The 13,969-nt window shown below is 39.3% G+C and overlaps 1 protein-coding gene across 4 annotated transcripts in view; it reads left to right on the top strand.

Moving 5' to 3' along the window:
• Positions 1 to 13,969, top strand: part of LOC143208836 (rho GTPase-activating protein 20) — a 289,326-nt gene that overhangs the window by 171,207 nt on the left and 104,150 nt on the right. The gene's annotated exons all lie outside the window — the stretch shown is intronic.

Genomic DNA, 13,969 nt, shown 5'->3' with positions numbered 1-13,969 from the left:
GCGACCTGGAGAAGAAAGCACGGCAATTACCGTTGTCTAGACAAAAAGCCTGTACTCCGATTGTCTCGGGAGAGTTTCGCGGCGGAGGACGGCGAAACTCGCCGTCGAGCGTCGCGTCGACGAGAAAGAACAGCATTACTCGACGGAATGCAAATTGCTGGGTGAGAGATCGCTCTCGACCCGTTGCCATTGTCGATCCTGGCCTTCTTTTCTCTGTTCGGGCGACTATTACTCCACCCCCAAGCCCCGTGGAATTTTCTACCGACCCGCCATAACGCACCGATTCGTTTACCGTAAAACATTGCTTATTAATAGACTGCGGATCTGTGTGTTTTTATGAAGAAATTGGTTGCGCAAAATATAAAAGATTTAAACAATTCAAGAATGTTGTAATGTTGCTTTTAATGTAACAAAGTCGTTGAGGGGTGAAATCGATTTTTATGTTATTCCAGCTTCTCACAATTACTGTAATACATTTTTACTTTGCATAAAGATCCACAGTCTACTTATGAACGTCATCGACATCGTGTTCCCTCTCTAAACACATTGGAACATTTTTGTCGTCCCCACCATTGATTTCAAGATCGGAAACGACTGCTTGACAATCGAATTGATTGGCATTGAAATAAGCTTTATCTAAAAAAAAAATTGTCATTTGTGGGTGATACACTTCTTCGTCTATCATTGAAAATTATTTTTGTTCATGACTTTGTTCATTCAAATTCGCATGGTCTAGAAGAGTTCAAGAATGTTTTAATTCTGCAGTTTCGATTAGACCCGCGTTGATTGACATTGAAATCAACTTTCTTCCAATGCAAAATTGGATGTCCAAGTAAAAATCGAAAATGTATAAAATGAACTTCTAAATAGTAATAGCATTTTTCCAAAAATCGGACATGTGCAACGAGTTAATAAAAGGAGACAATGAGAGTGAAAGAGGAAGAGGGGCGATTCCGCTCGGAACCGCCTTGTCCTTGGACGAGAATTTCAAGGCACGAGCACGAGTAGGTTTGCGCAACGGTGCCGCGCCTTTTCGCCGATTTTTTCGTAGTCTCATTGCCGGCGTGCACCTGCGAGTCGCGAGTCGCGCGAGCAAGTGAACACCGAGTGCACCGAGAGCACCGAGAAGCGAGCGGCAAGTCGGTTGTCTCTGAAAGGAATCGTGAGAAGCGATTTGCGAGCACGTGCACGCTCGTCTAATGCAGTCGTCGGATCGCTGGCCGGCTTGCTTGCTTGCTTGCTTGCTTGCTCGTGCAATCTCCGAGCAATCTCTTTTCCCGTGCTTCCGCCACGAACCGCCAAGAAATTGACTTTCAATGCTCGATCGAACTGTTTAACCGTTCCGGTACAGCCGACGGATATATCCGTCAGGCTAGACTCGTCCCATCAGGACGACGGTCCCAGATTTTTCCCGTAACAAGGCAACCATTTCATCGATCGTACCAAGTTTTCACGACTTACAGTGGGTGCACAAAGTGTTCATACACCTTTTAAAAACTAATAACTTTTTTATAATTGTATCAAATGACCTCATTTTTTATAATCAATTAGGAGCATTGGTTTACGAAGTGATATGCAAAAAAGATTTTCCAAAAATTACAATTTACAAGGTTACATGCAAAAATAAAAAAGGCATTTTCTGAAACTCTTTTATTTGGGTCCCTAATGAAAATTTAAAATATATGTTTCGTAGATCTCTATAATAGTTATACACATGCTGAAAATTTCAACGAAATCGGTTGACGTAGGAAAAAATGACACGCATCGAGAGATGTACGATTCTGTGGATTTGAAGCAGAAATTGATCAAAAGTCGTATAAAACCACGATTTTCACCATTTTTAACCACTTGCAGCTCATGTGTATGTTAATCGATTTCGATGAAATTTTCAGCATGTGCGTAACTATTTTAGATCTACAAAACATACATTTTTAAATTTTCTTTAAGGGCCCCAATAAAAAAGTTTTAAAAATCCCTTTTTTATTTTTGCATGTAACCTTGTAAATTAAAAATTTCTGGAAAATCTTTTTTGCATATCATTTCGTAAACCAATGCTTCTAATTGATTATAAACAATCAGGTCCTTTGGTACAAGTATAAAGAAGTTATTAGTTTTTAAAAGGTGTACGAATACTTTGTACACCCACTGTATATACTTCTTTCAATTCCGAAGTGATAGAAGACGAGGTCGCAAAAACATAGTAATACTACACGATCTAAGAAACTGTTAAAGAAGTCACTTACATCGAAGCTAAACTGCTGAATTATCATTTACAACCACTACGAATGAACTGAATCTCACCATGCCGTGGCGAAAGGGTTCAAACTGGAGTCTCGACCGTCTCGGAGCCATTTCGAAATGAAAAAGTAGGCCCCCACCGGGCCGTGGATCACCGTTACCGGTCGATCGCGAGATCCCGGGATCCGGGGTCCGCTCGCATGGAAATTTATTCCACGGTGGATCGTACAAGCGGCAGGGACGCCAAGAAATTCGATTTATAAATGTCCCTCGGGCGACACATGCGAATCTACGGTCCCCCATATTCCCATGCGAGGCCTGGAGAAATCATTGCCGGCTAGGAGAGGCTCTTCGCCCCCTCCCCCTCTCGTAAGAGTTGAGAGAGAGAGAGAGAGACAGAGTCCTCTCGTGCGCTTTTATTTCGTACACGGGGCCCGTACGTTTCCCGATTTCTATGGGGCAGGCTTGGAAAGCCCGCAGCAGCTGTCGCTCCCGTGGACACGTGACGAGACGAGACGCGTTGCCCTCACAACATTCAAAAAATGGGGGTTCATTGTGCCCTTATACGACCCACTGTCGATCGCAATGTCACACAACGTTCGAGGCGATGGTGGAAAGTCAAATTTTCGAAATATGAACAAAATTTTTGCCGTAAAATGTTCGCGGTGTGATGCAGTTTGTTGTGGTGCCGATAATTTACATTAAATAGTAAAACGATTCTCCACCTGGAAAAGATTTGTGACCACCATAACATGTCCTCCCTGAGAAATGTCAAAAATGATTAGAGCGATGCGTCGAAATAACAGAATGTCCTTTATATTTGAGCGCAATGCTGAAGAAGAAGCGGTAAAACAACGTCAGAAATAAATTCAGAAGATCGTCTCGCACGATCATCGCGTTCTACAAATGATCGTCGGCAGATTTCTAGAGAAGTCTACTCGGAAGATGCATCCGAGGATGTGCTAGCCAGGATCGAGAAGGTGGGATAGTCGCGATAGGTGTAGGTCGTGGGACCAGGTGTATAGATTCAAGAGATCCGGTGGGGGATCATTCAAGGTTATCGAAGAGGTTTCTCCGCGTGCGTGGCAAGTTGCACGCGGCGCGGTGCGGGACGGCGGCGGCGGCGGCAGCGTCAACGCGTTACTTTTCACGTCGAAGCACGAACGTATGGAGGTATTGGTGGTGCGCGGGGACGCAGGTAGAGAGAAGAGCGGTTCGATTCAGGAGGAGAGGAGCCGAAGAGGAGAGGCACGGTCATTCAGAGAACCAGCAAGCGAGCAAGCGAAGAGCGAGCGAGCGGACAAGCGGCCAGGCCAGGACAGCGAAGAAAAAGTCTTATCCTGAATGGCGAGAGGACGGATATAGCGCGAGAACTGGAAATAGGCGCGAACAGGGAGAGAGAGAGAGAGAGAGAGAGAGAGAGAAAGGGAGACATCCAGGCGAACGGAATAAAGGGGATTTATCGTGACGTCGAGGATTCGATAGGACGCAGCACGCCACGCCGCACAGTGGGCCAGATCGACGCTGTTCATGAGCCAAAAAATGAAAGTCCTCATATCGATTTTTAAACAACGCACAGTGATTCTTAAATGTGCATTACATTCGAAAACGATAATATTAGTTAAAATTATTAAAAACTCTTGTTACAATAAGGCTTCAAAGATCAAAATTTTTCAGATACGATTTATCACCGAAAAAATTCCGTTTCTTCATAACGATGTCCTGGAAAACCTACTGAAGATTAAGTGACCAATTTTTTTTTTGTACGAAGAATGTATATCTATGTTGAGAACGCCCCAAGAACTAAACGTTAATGTTCATAATTTATTATTTTAAAATATGCTTAGTCAACTAAGGAAAATCGTCAAAGTTTTTCACCTTTGACAAGGGATAAGTTAAAATGCATGGAGAGGGGCAGCAGCTCTAACCAAGTGGAACATTTTCAGTAAAGTCTCCTCTAAAAGGTCCTGTAAAGATCTCGTCCCACTTGGTCCCGGTTTGGAAATTATGATGGTTTAAAGCGTCGCGTGACACGTAATTCCGCGGCGAGTCGCGTTGCACAAGACTCCATTGACCACTGACGACCACTCAGCGGCTCTTACGAGTCTAAAAACCTAACCCAGACCTATCTTATGAATTTTTTTGATTATACGGCCATTGATAAACATTCGAACTTCTTGCTAGCTTAGTTGAATGATTTGTATTTGAGAAACTATAGTAACAGCATCGTAGTATAGCATCACAGCAGTTTTTCCATATTGAAGACCTGTATTTTACCTTTGTTAAGAGGAATTATAGTATAGATTTTTGTTTATTCATAGATAAATAGAGTTATAAACGGAAAATCCGTATGATCAACTGAATATACAGTCAGTGACTTTGTAAAATATAATACTTGATTTTGTTTGAATTTTTGTAATTCTTTAAATATAAGACAGTAATAACACATTTTTGTTATTTCAATAAATGTAACAAACTTCATTCATTCAAAAATTATGGATTACCCTTGTTCGAATGCTTGAATAGCCAGAGTTTCCAATTATTATTTATTATTCACACGATTTTTCAGACATTTCCGGTGGTGTGACAAACAAATGTTTCCTACAAAAAGTAATCGGTACACAGTCTTTTACAAATCTCAGTACAAAAAATTTAAAAATAAAATTTTTTTAAATAAAAAATTGTGTTCACCTTGATTATTTATTCATAACTATATATTGTTTATTTAATAACATTATAGCTGACGCCAAGACGAATTCAACGACCAATTTAATGTGGTCTTTAAGTTTTTAAATAATGGTGAAATAGGCTTGAACAGCTACCGAGCCATTCTGGCCCACTGTGCGCGCCGATGCGAAGCGTGTCGGGGATTTCTGTTCCTGTTTCTTTTTGGAATTCTACAACGTTCCGCAAAACATTGCAGCCTAACGTGATAAGTCGGAAGACACGCTGATCAAGCTCGACGCTTGCGAAACCTTGAAAATCCCGAAAAAACAGGGGATCGCACCCGAAATCGTTGCACAGATCGACGCGCCTAACTAACCGGAAAAGAGGACGACCTCTCGTTCGCACGTAGGAAACACGTCCGATTGATCTATAATCGGTTGGCGTTCGCGCGCGTCAAGGTCAGTTAGCTTGAAAACTCGCCCCGCAGTCTTAATCCACTCGCAGTCATAAATCCTGCCCAGTATAGAATCGCGTAGGTAGATCATGCGCAACGATGCGCTGCCGCTGCACAGTGTGTCGTCCAATGGAAAAAAGTCCGAAAATCAAAGTGTAAGATCGGCAAATTTATATATCCTAAAATGTTCGTAACAAAACGTAGTTTCTAAAACTACCTTAAATGTTAACTGAATAAATCAATTTGTTATTAAAATTGAGGCTGCAACTTCACTGTCAAATTCCGCGCATTTTTTAAAAGATGCGTCCCTCGCAAGCTATTTGGTTTTTTAATTTGATTTTTACAGGGTGTGTTTAGCATTATTAGACCTTCAATCTCCCAAAAAATTTTTTTTAAATTATCGCAATTTGTCCTAATTTTTTTATGTTTAACATTTATCAACTTTGATTAGAGTTTTAAAAAAAGTACATCAAAGTACACCCGTGAATTTTTTTACAGTAATTGGTGGCATATTAAACTTTAATTTCGCATTGGTTTAAATCAGCTCACATTAGCTCAAGCGGAGAAAATAATAAAAAACCATATTAAGACGCTCGCGCACGGCGGCTTTCTGCGTAGTCTTCCGAAGAAATTTGTTGCAATTATTTTTAGACGCATGCCATTTGATAAGTACTTACATATGTGTTCAATTTTATTCTTATAAATTATATATTTAGTTTTAAAATTGTTTAAATATTTACAATCTTTCAATTCAGTATTAAAGAAAGTACCAAAAGGTTCCTTTGAGATTTCGTATTATATTAATTTAAAGCACATCAGACTTGATATGGCGGTCGACCTTAAGTGCATAAATATACACAAATGTTAAAAATAGTAGAAATTTATGTTGACGTTGAGACGCGTGCGTTCGCCGTCCACGCTTTTAACATAGTCTATCGAGTTCCCATCTGCTGGAATTTCCGCCACCGGCCTCGTCACCCCCGCTATGGGCCCAGCGCACTTCGGGCTCATTAGATCAATTTTCCAATTCGGTGGAAAATTAATACTCGACCTTTATTTTGTATTCGCGCCATCATCTGTGTAACAATGCGTGATCTATCGGACTGATCGTTCTTTGTTTATACGATGATTCCGTTCGCCTCGCGTTCTTTTCTTTTCTCGATTATTCTGTATTCTACTCTACACGCGGAAGCATGTAATTTTGTACTTCGAATAAAGTGTTAAAAAGTGTAATAAAGTCTATCGAAGATCCTAATATATCGAAGATCCTAATAATCCTAACAGACAGGAGTGGGGACCAAAGACGACAAGGGCGAAAAAACAGCTCGCCGAAACAGATACTGATTTTTTTCTCAGCAATCTTTCGAGTCAGTTTTTATTATATTATATTGAGATTAATTTGGCGGGCAATCCATTATCGTGATACGCGGTCGCGATACGTACAAATATTATTTATAAAATTTATAATCCAAGCGTATAGTTATAAGAAAACATGAGTTCTCTATCAATAAATGGTAAGTGTTATTGTGAAATTAAAGAAAGACCGTGAATTAGTAATTGTGTATTATGCTATGTGTTTATTCCTATTTATTAATTTCTTCTTTTCTTTTTTTAATTTTTTAGACCAATGTCACTCTATTACATATCGGCAATGTTTTGACGTATGGAGACGTTCTACAAATAAAATGGTTGCCCTAGCGACATTTATTCAAACAAGTTTAAATTTGGCTGATGCACCAGGCAGTATTAAAAAACATCTTAGTGAATTGTCAAAATTGATGCATTGTAGATTTAAACAAAGATTCAACGCTTGCTCTAAAATATATTCAAGAATAAATGTGCGTTACGGAACATGGCTTAATTCAAAAATCATTCTAGATAAATTTATTATAGACCATTTGAACATAATAGAAGCCGGACCAAGTAGGGAGAGATCATCAACAATGGGAAGGCCAATAAAGCCTTTTGAACACTGCGGAAACAAATCAAAAAAACTAAAAGTACAAGATTTACTAGAAACTCGATCCGTTGAGGAATTGACTTATGCCACCAAATTACTAAATAAAATAGAAAACTCGAGCACACATACAAGCTTTTCGTTGGTGGAAAGTTTAGCTGTATGCTCAAACTTAAAACTATCAATAAGGCGGTACCAAAATTTACGCGAGACAATGAACTCCAAATATCCTCAATCGTTTCCGTCTTATTACAAGTTAAAAAAATGTAAAACATCTCTGTTGCCAGACATGAGTAAATATAAAATAACTGAGACATCTGCGGAAATAAATATGCAGGAATTATTACACAGAACCGCATCTTCAATTATTGATTTGATGGAAGATGTCAAAGTTACTAATATCACATTATTAATTAAGTGTGGTTTTGATGGCACCTCGGGGCTCAGTCAATATAAGCAAACATTTTCAGAAGATTCTGCAAATGATGAATATATGTTTGTGAGTGCGATTGTACCAATCCACATAACTGACAACGAAACAAACAATATTATTTGGATGAATGAATCTTGCGCGTCAACATCACTATGCAGACCACTAAAACTTTTGTTTGCAAAGGAATGTAAAGAATTAGTGCAGAACGAATATACTAATTTACAGCAAGATATTTCAACTTTATGTCCCAGCAATATTAACAAGAACAATATGAATATAACTGTGTATTACGATGTAAAATTCACTATGATAGATGGAAGCATTTGCAATGTCCTATCAGGAACAAAATCCGCACAAGTTTGTTACATCTGCGGTGCTACACCAAAAGAAATGAATACGCATGCAATTTTTACTAAAAAACCAGATGAGACGATGTATTCTTATGGGCTTTCGACACTTCATCTATGGATAAGATGTTTTGAAAACATGCTGCACATAGCGTATAGGTTGCCATTTAAGACGTGGCAAGTAAGAAATGAAAGCCACAAAATTATTTTTGCAGAAACAAAAAAAAATATTCAAGACAAATTTAGAACCTTAACGGGTTTAATAATTGATAGGCCAAAAGTAGGTTTCGGAACGACTAATGATGGCAATACGGCTCGCAGGTTTTTTAAAAATCCATTATTAACTTCGACAATAACTGGACTTGACTGTGAACTAATAAAGAAATTAGGTATTATTCTGAGAGTTATATCATGCGGAGAAAATATAAATATTATTAAATTCCAAGAAATAATTGAAGAAGCTAGAGAATTATATTTAAAACATTATAATTGGTATGTGATGCCGGTAACTACGCATAAATTATTTTTCCATGCAGTCGAAATTATTAAAAATACAAATGTTCCTATTGGAAAATTATCCGAAGAAGCTCTAGAGGCTCAACATAAAAATATAAAATACTTTCGGGAACATAATACCCGCAAGACATCAAGAGAAAATTCAAATAAAGACCTATTAAATCGTCTTCTACTGGAGTCGGATCCAATTATTGCCCATTATAAAAAAAAACATACGAAAAAAGAAAAAAAGGATTTCGCAGATATAAGAGACTATTTATTATTAAATGAAACATCCTACTTATCAGATTCCAACCCAGACACTTGTTCTGATGATAGTGAAGCTGAAGTAGTATAGTATGTACACATATTATTTAATAATATATTTAATATCTATGTTAATTGATTAATTAAATAATTTATTCATTTTATTTATCATATTTCTAGGTAAAATAAAGGAATTCTCTTAAGGATTCCTAAGTTTTAATTCCTCCTTGTGAAGATTTAAATAAGTAATGTATACAGTATTGTACTTTTTTTTTTTAATTTTCGTTAAAATTGTAAACTACTTTTTATGCAGTACAAAAACATGAGAAACAAGGTTATCGCAATTAAAAAAAAATTAAAATTATATATATAATTAAAAAAAAAATTTTTTTTATATACCAATCGATTCGTCTTTGCATTTTATTTCAAAAAGTATTAAGGTACTTTACTCGAAAATTGCATAGTTTAAGAGTTATGACTTTTTTCCCGAATTCCCATATACTCGACACACTGTGCGCTGTTCGCTTCTGAGAGCCCATGGAGCCGATATGCCGAGCGCGTTTTCCGTGCCCGTACCAGAGTGAGCGAGGAAGAGAGAGAGAGAGAGAGAGAGAGAGAGAGAGAGAGAGAGATCGATAACCGATCGGTACGCGCGCGACCGGTTAACAGGGCCGAATGCGATTGGCCGACGTCATTTGAATATCGAACCTGGCGCTCCGAGCTCTTCCGGCTCGTTTTGCATTCGTTTGACTTCAAGCGCCGCTCCTCGCCAGCCTCCTCTTCAAGGACGTTCTCCTCAAACTTCGTACGAACTTGGTATGTACACAGGCACGACGATCGTCGGGGTTTCACAAAGATCGTTTTCTTCGTCTTGAAACGTTATTCAAATCGTAATTTTTCTATGAGTCACTTCTATGATTAGACAGACAGACATTTGTGCGATTGCATGAAAGGTTTGCACTCCGAAATTATTAGGCAGCGACAAACAGGTTCGCGTGGAGAAAGAAAAGCGCGAGACGAGCCAGGTGTTTAGTCGAGATCTCGATCGAGGGTAGTTCGATGTTGCTCGCCGATGTTTTATTCGAAGCGCCGGCGCGGCTTAGCTCGCGGAGTCGACGACCGGTTAACGTTCCCAGAAGTCTATCTTTACGAGGAAGAAACAAGCCGCCCTGGCAGCGGGGAATCCTCGGACTCGAAACGAAGCTATTCCGCGGCGAACCGGCGTAATTTGAATTTTCGCTGCCGCGGACCGGAGAGAGAGCAAGGGGACGTAAATCGTCCACGGTTTCGAGCCTGCTGCGGAGTAGAAGAAGAAGGGAAGGGGAGAAGCCGGCTGGCTCTCCTCCTCGGGCAGAGTCCTTCTACCGATGCGATGCGATGCCATGCATGGAATTTCTTTGGTTTCGCGGTTAATTGCCGCGGAAATCTATATCAATCGGATACCGTACCGAGCCGTCGCGTAATTCTCCAGGGACTATCAGAGAGCCGCGGGTCCGGGACGATCGCCGATGCTCCGGGATATCGGCTAGCGAAAATCGAGATCGCGAAGCCTCTGGAATCTCGCGGCATTTCGCAAAGACCAGTATATCGGGAACAGGTCCTTCCCTCTTCTTCTGGCCAGCGTTTCTCGCGTCGTCGCGAGGTTTCCTCTTCGTCTCGGTCTCTTTCTCTCGCGGCGCGGTGGTTGCAACTTCTGCTCGGCTTCGCTCCGCTCCGCTCCGCTCAGCTCCGCTTCGATCTGCTCTGCTCCGCTCCGCTGGGGCGGAGGAGGCGCGTGCATTCAGCTCTCGCACACGCGCAAACACGTCCGCCGTGTGTAACGCACAGGACGGCCTTCGCGGCGAATAATTATGTGGAGGATTTTTCAGTCGCTGTGTACGCTCCTTCTTCGATCCTCTTTTTCTCTCTTTCTCTCTCTCCCACCATTCATTCTCGTCTCTCACCTTTCCCTCTCGCTCTCCGCTTCTCGGTCGTCCCGTTCCCTCGTGTACCGGCCAACTGGTCCCGCAGGCCAGTGATGCCAGAATCGGGGACGCGAGGACGCTTCCCCTCCAGCACAGGTTCCCCCTCTCTGACGGACCGTCCTCGCCGTAGCTTCTGCTGCGCACGCGCTACACACGAACGTACTTCTACTCTGCCCGTGTGAGTGCATGCTCGATTGCACGCGCGCTACACACCAAGCGTACCTCTACCATGTCCGTGTGACTACCTGCTCGACCGAACGCGTCGGCGACGCGTTCCTTCGATTTTCACAAATTTTCATGTTGCCGAAGTTTCGGAAGCACGAGTCGGAAAGTCGGGATCTGGAGACGGCGCGCATTTGAATCCCGGGACGGCGCGGCGCGGCGCGGTGCACATTTTGCTATAACTTTTGATCTAAAAAAGATATCGAAGCGAAATTTGGACTAAATTTTTTTTTAAAAAACTGGGTTTAATGGTTCATCCTAAAATATGTTTTGTATTTCTTAAAAAAATTTTCTCGTTGATCTTTAAAGTTAAGGTAGTCCAGAAGGCCCCCAACACAAATTGATTTTTAGTCGAACCATGCTCAATAAACAATTACGAAAAAATTTGTAAATATTCCACATAATAGCACACATGATTGAGATTTTTTTCAGATTTTTCAGATTATGCAGACATGTTTAAAAAAATTGAAAATCTCGAAACATTCGAAGAAAATGCATATTTCGTATTGAACTTTTCGTGATACCAGTTTTATAAAAATTCATTAGTCCGATATTATTGAAACAATTGTCCTTAATTTTTCTCAGAATTTTTTATAAATTGTATCGTTAAAAAATCAAAATCAATTTTTTCGATACTTCTTTGTTGATGTATTATGTAATACTGAATATTTTTATAATCAGAAAAATAATGTACAGACTTGATAATGCAATATAAAATATTTTATTTACGTTATATTTCAATATACATATGTGCATCACTCCTAACAATTTTGGTAATCACATAATTATTGTAACGACATTTTACATATATCAGGTCGTTAAGTATGAAACTAGACAAATAAAACACAAATTTCAAACACATTTGTCAAGTTTCATACATCTCCGGTTACGAAAATCGATTTTAAATGGTCCCTGCCTTTCTGTAACACACACGCGATTTTGAATGGGCCTCTGCCTTTCTATAGCATAAAAAACACATAGTTAAAGTTATAATTATACAAAGTACAGAATGAAATATTAATGTAATCATACACTTATCTTTTTTCTTTCAAGTCATTCTTGAATCTGCTAATATTGATTTTACGTTACCGCGATTTTAAATGGTCCTCTGCCTTTCTACAACATAAAAAAACACATAGTCAAAGGTATAATTACAAAGTACTTACAGAATGAAATATTAATGTAACGATACACTTCGCTTTTCTTTGAAGTCATTCTTGAATCTGCTATTTCATTACCGCTGACACCCACGCGTTGCTATATTCAAAGAAAAAGTAGACATAATTAAAATCGTAATTCTAATTGCAATCTTGTAGGACTCAATATAAATAGTAACGTATACTTATCCTTTTTTATCGATGAATATGGTCACTCACTAAAATAAATTCCTAATAAGATAAAAAAATGTTAAAAACCCATTAAAAAGTATTAAAAACGCGACAAAGAAACTGTAGGCTGTTTACTATAATAATAATAATAAGAATAATAATAATAATAATAATAATAATAATAATAGTATTTTATTTCCCATTTCGGGGTACAAACACGGACCTCCGCTCGGCTTACAAACTTCACCTTCCTTATCGCTTCATTCTTAACTTAAATTTACACTTAAACACGAGAGAGAGAGAGCACACCGTTCACTCATTCCTCACACATTCTTCTTCACTCATTCACACACTCTGGACCCCCGGTTCCGCTGCTCATCCTTTCTCTCATCTCTTCCACTCTCTTCATCCATACTGTTGGCTGTTTACTATATGAACTAAGCTATCGAACGATTAACGAAGAAAACACGACCTCAGTAGTTCGAAAACGAGTGCAAAGTTAATTGATTATAACTTTGCGAGGGCGATGAATTTTCATATAAATGCTTTCCCGACATAAGGGATAAATGTCTGTCATCGACAAATGTGTTTGAAATTTGTGTTTTATTTGTCTAGTTTCATACTTAACGACCTGATATATGTAAAATGTCGTTACAATAATTATGTGATTACCAAAATTGTTAGGAGTGATGCACATATGTATATTGAAATATAACGTAAATAAAATATTTTATATTGCATTATCAAGTCTGTACATTATTTTTCTGATTATAAAAATATTCAGTATTACATAATACATCAACAAAGAAGTATCGAAAAAATTGATTTTGATTTTTTAACGATACAATTTATAAAAAATTCTGAGAAAAATTAAGGACAATTGTTTCAATAATATCGGACTAATGAATTTTTATAAAACTGGTATCACGAAAAGTTCAATACGAAATATGCATTTTCTTCGAATGTTTCGAGATTTTCAATTTTTTTAAACATGTCTGCATAATCTGAAAAATCTGAAAAAAATCTCAATCATGTGTGCTATTATGTGGAATATTTATAAATTTTTTCGTAATTGTTTATTGAGCATGGTTCGACTAAAAATCAATTTGTGTTGGGGGCCTTCTGGACTACCTTAACTTTAAAGATCAACGAGAAAATTTTTTTAAGAAATACAAAACATATTTTAGGATGAACCATTAAACCCGGTTTTTAAAAAAAAATTTAGTCCAAATTTCGCTTCGATATCTTTTTTAGATCAAAAGTTATAGCAAAATGTGCACCGCGCCGCGCCGCGCCGTCCCGGGATTCAAATGCGCGCCGTCTCCAGATCCCGACTTTCCGACTCGTGCTTCCGAAACTTCGGCAACATGAAAATTGGTGAAAATCGAAGGAACGCGTCGCCGACGCGTTCGGTCGAGCAGGTAGTCACACGGACATGGTAGAGGTACGCTTGGTGTGTAGCGCGCGTGAAATCGAGCATGCACTCACACGGGCAGAGTAGAAGTACGTTCGTGTGTAGCGCGTGCGCAGCAGAAGCTACGGCGAGGACGGTCCGTCAGAGAGGGGGAACCTGTGCTGGAGGGGAAGCGTCCTTGCG

Source organism: Lasioglossum baleicum, chromosome 1 (assembly GCF_051020765.1).
Source record: "Lasioglossum baleicum chromosome 1, iyLasBale1, whole genome shotgun sequence".
Taxonomy (NCBI): Eukaryota; Metazoa; Arthropoda; class Insecta; order Hymenoptera; family Halictidae; genus Lasioglossum; species Lasioglossum baleicum.
This window is presented reverse-complemented; position numbering and strand designations above follow the sequence as displayed.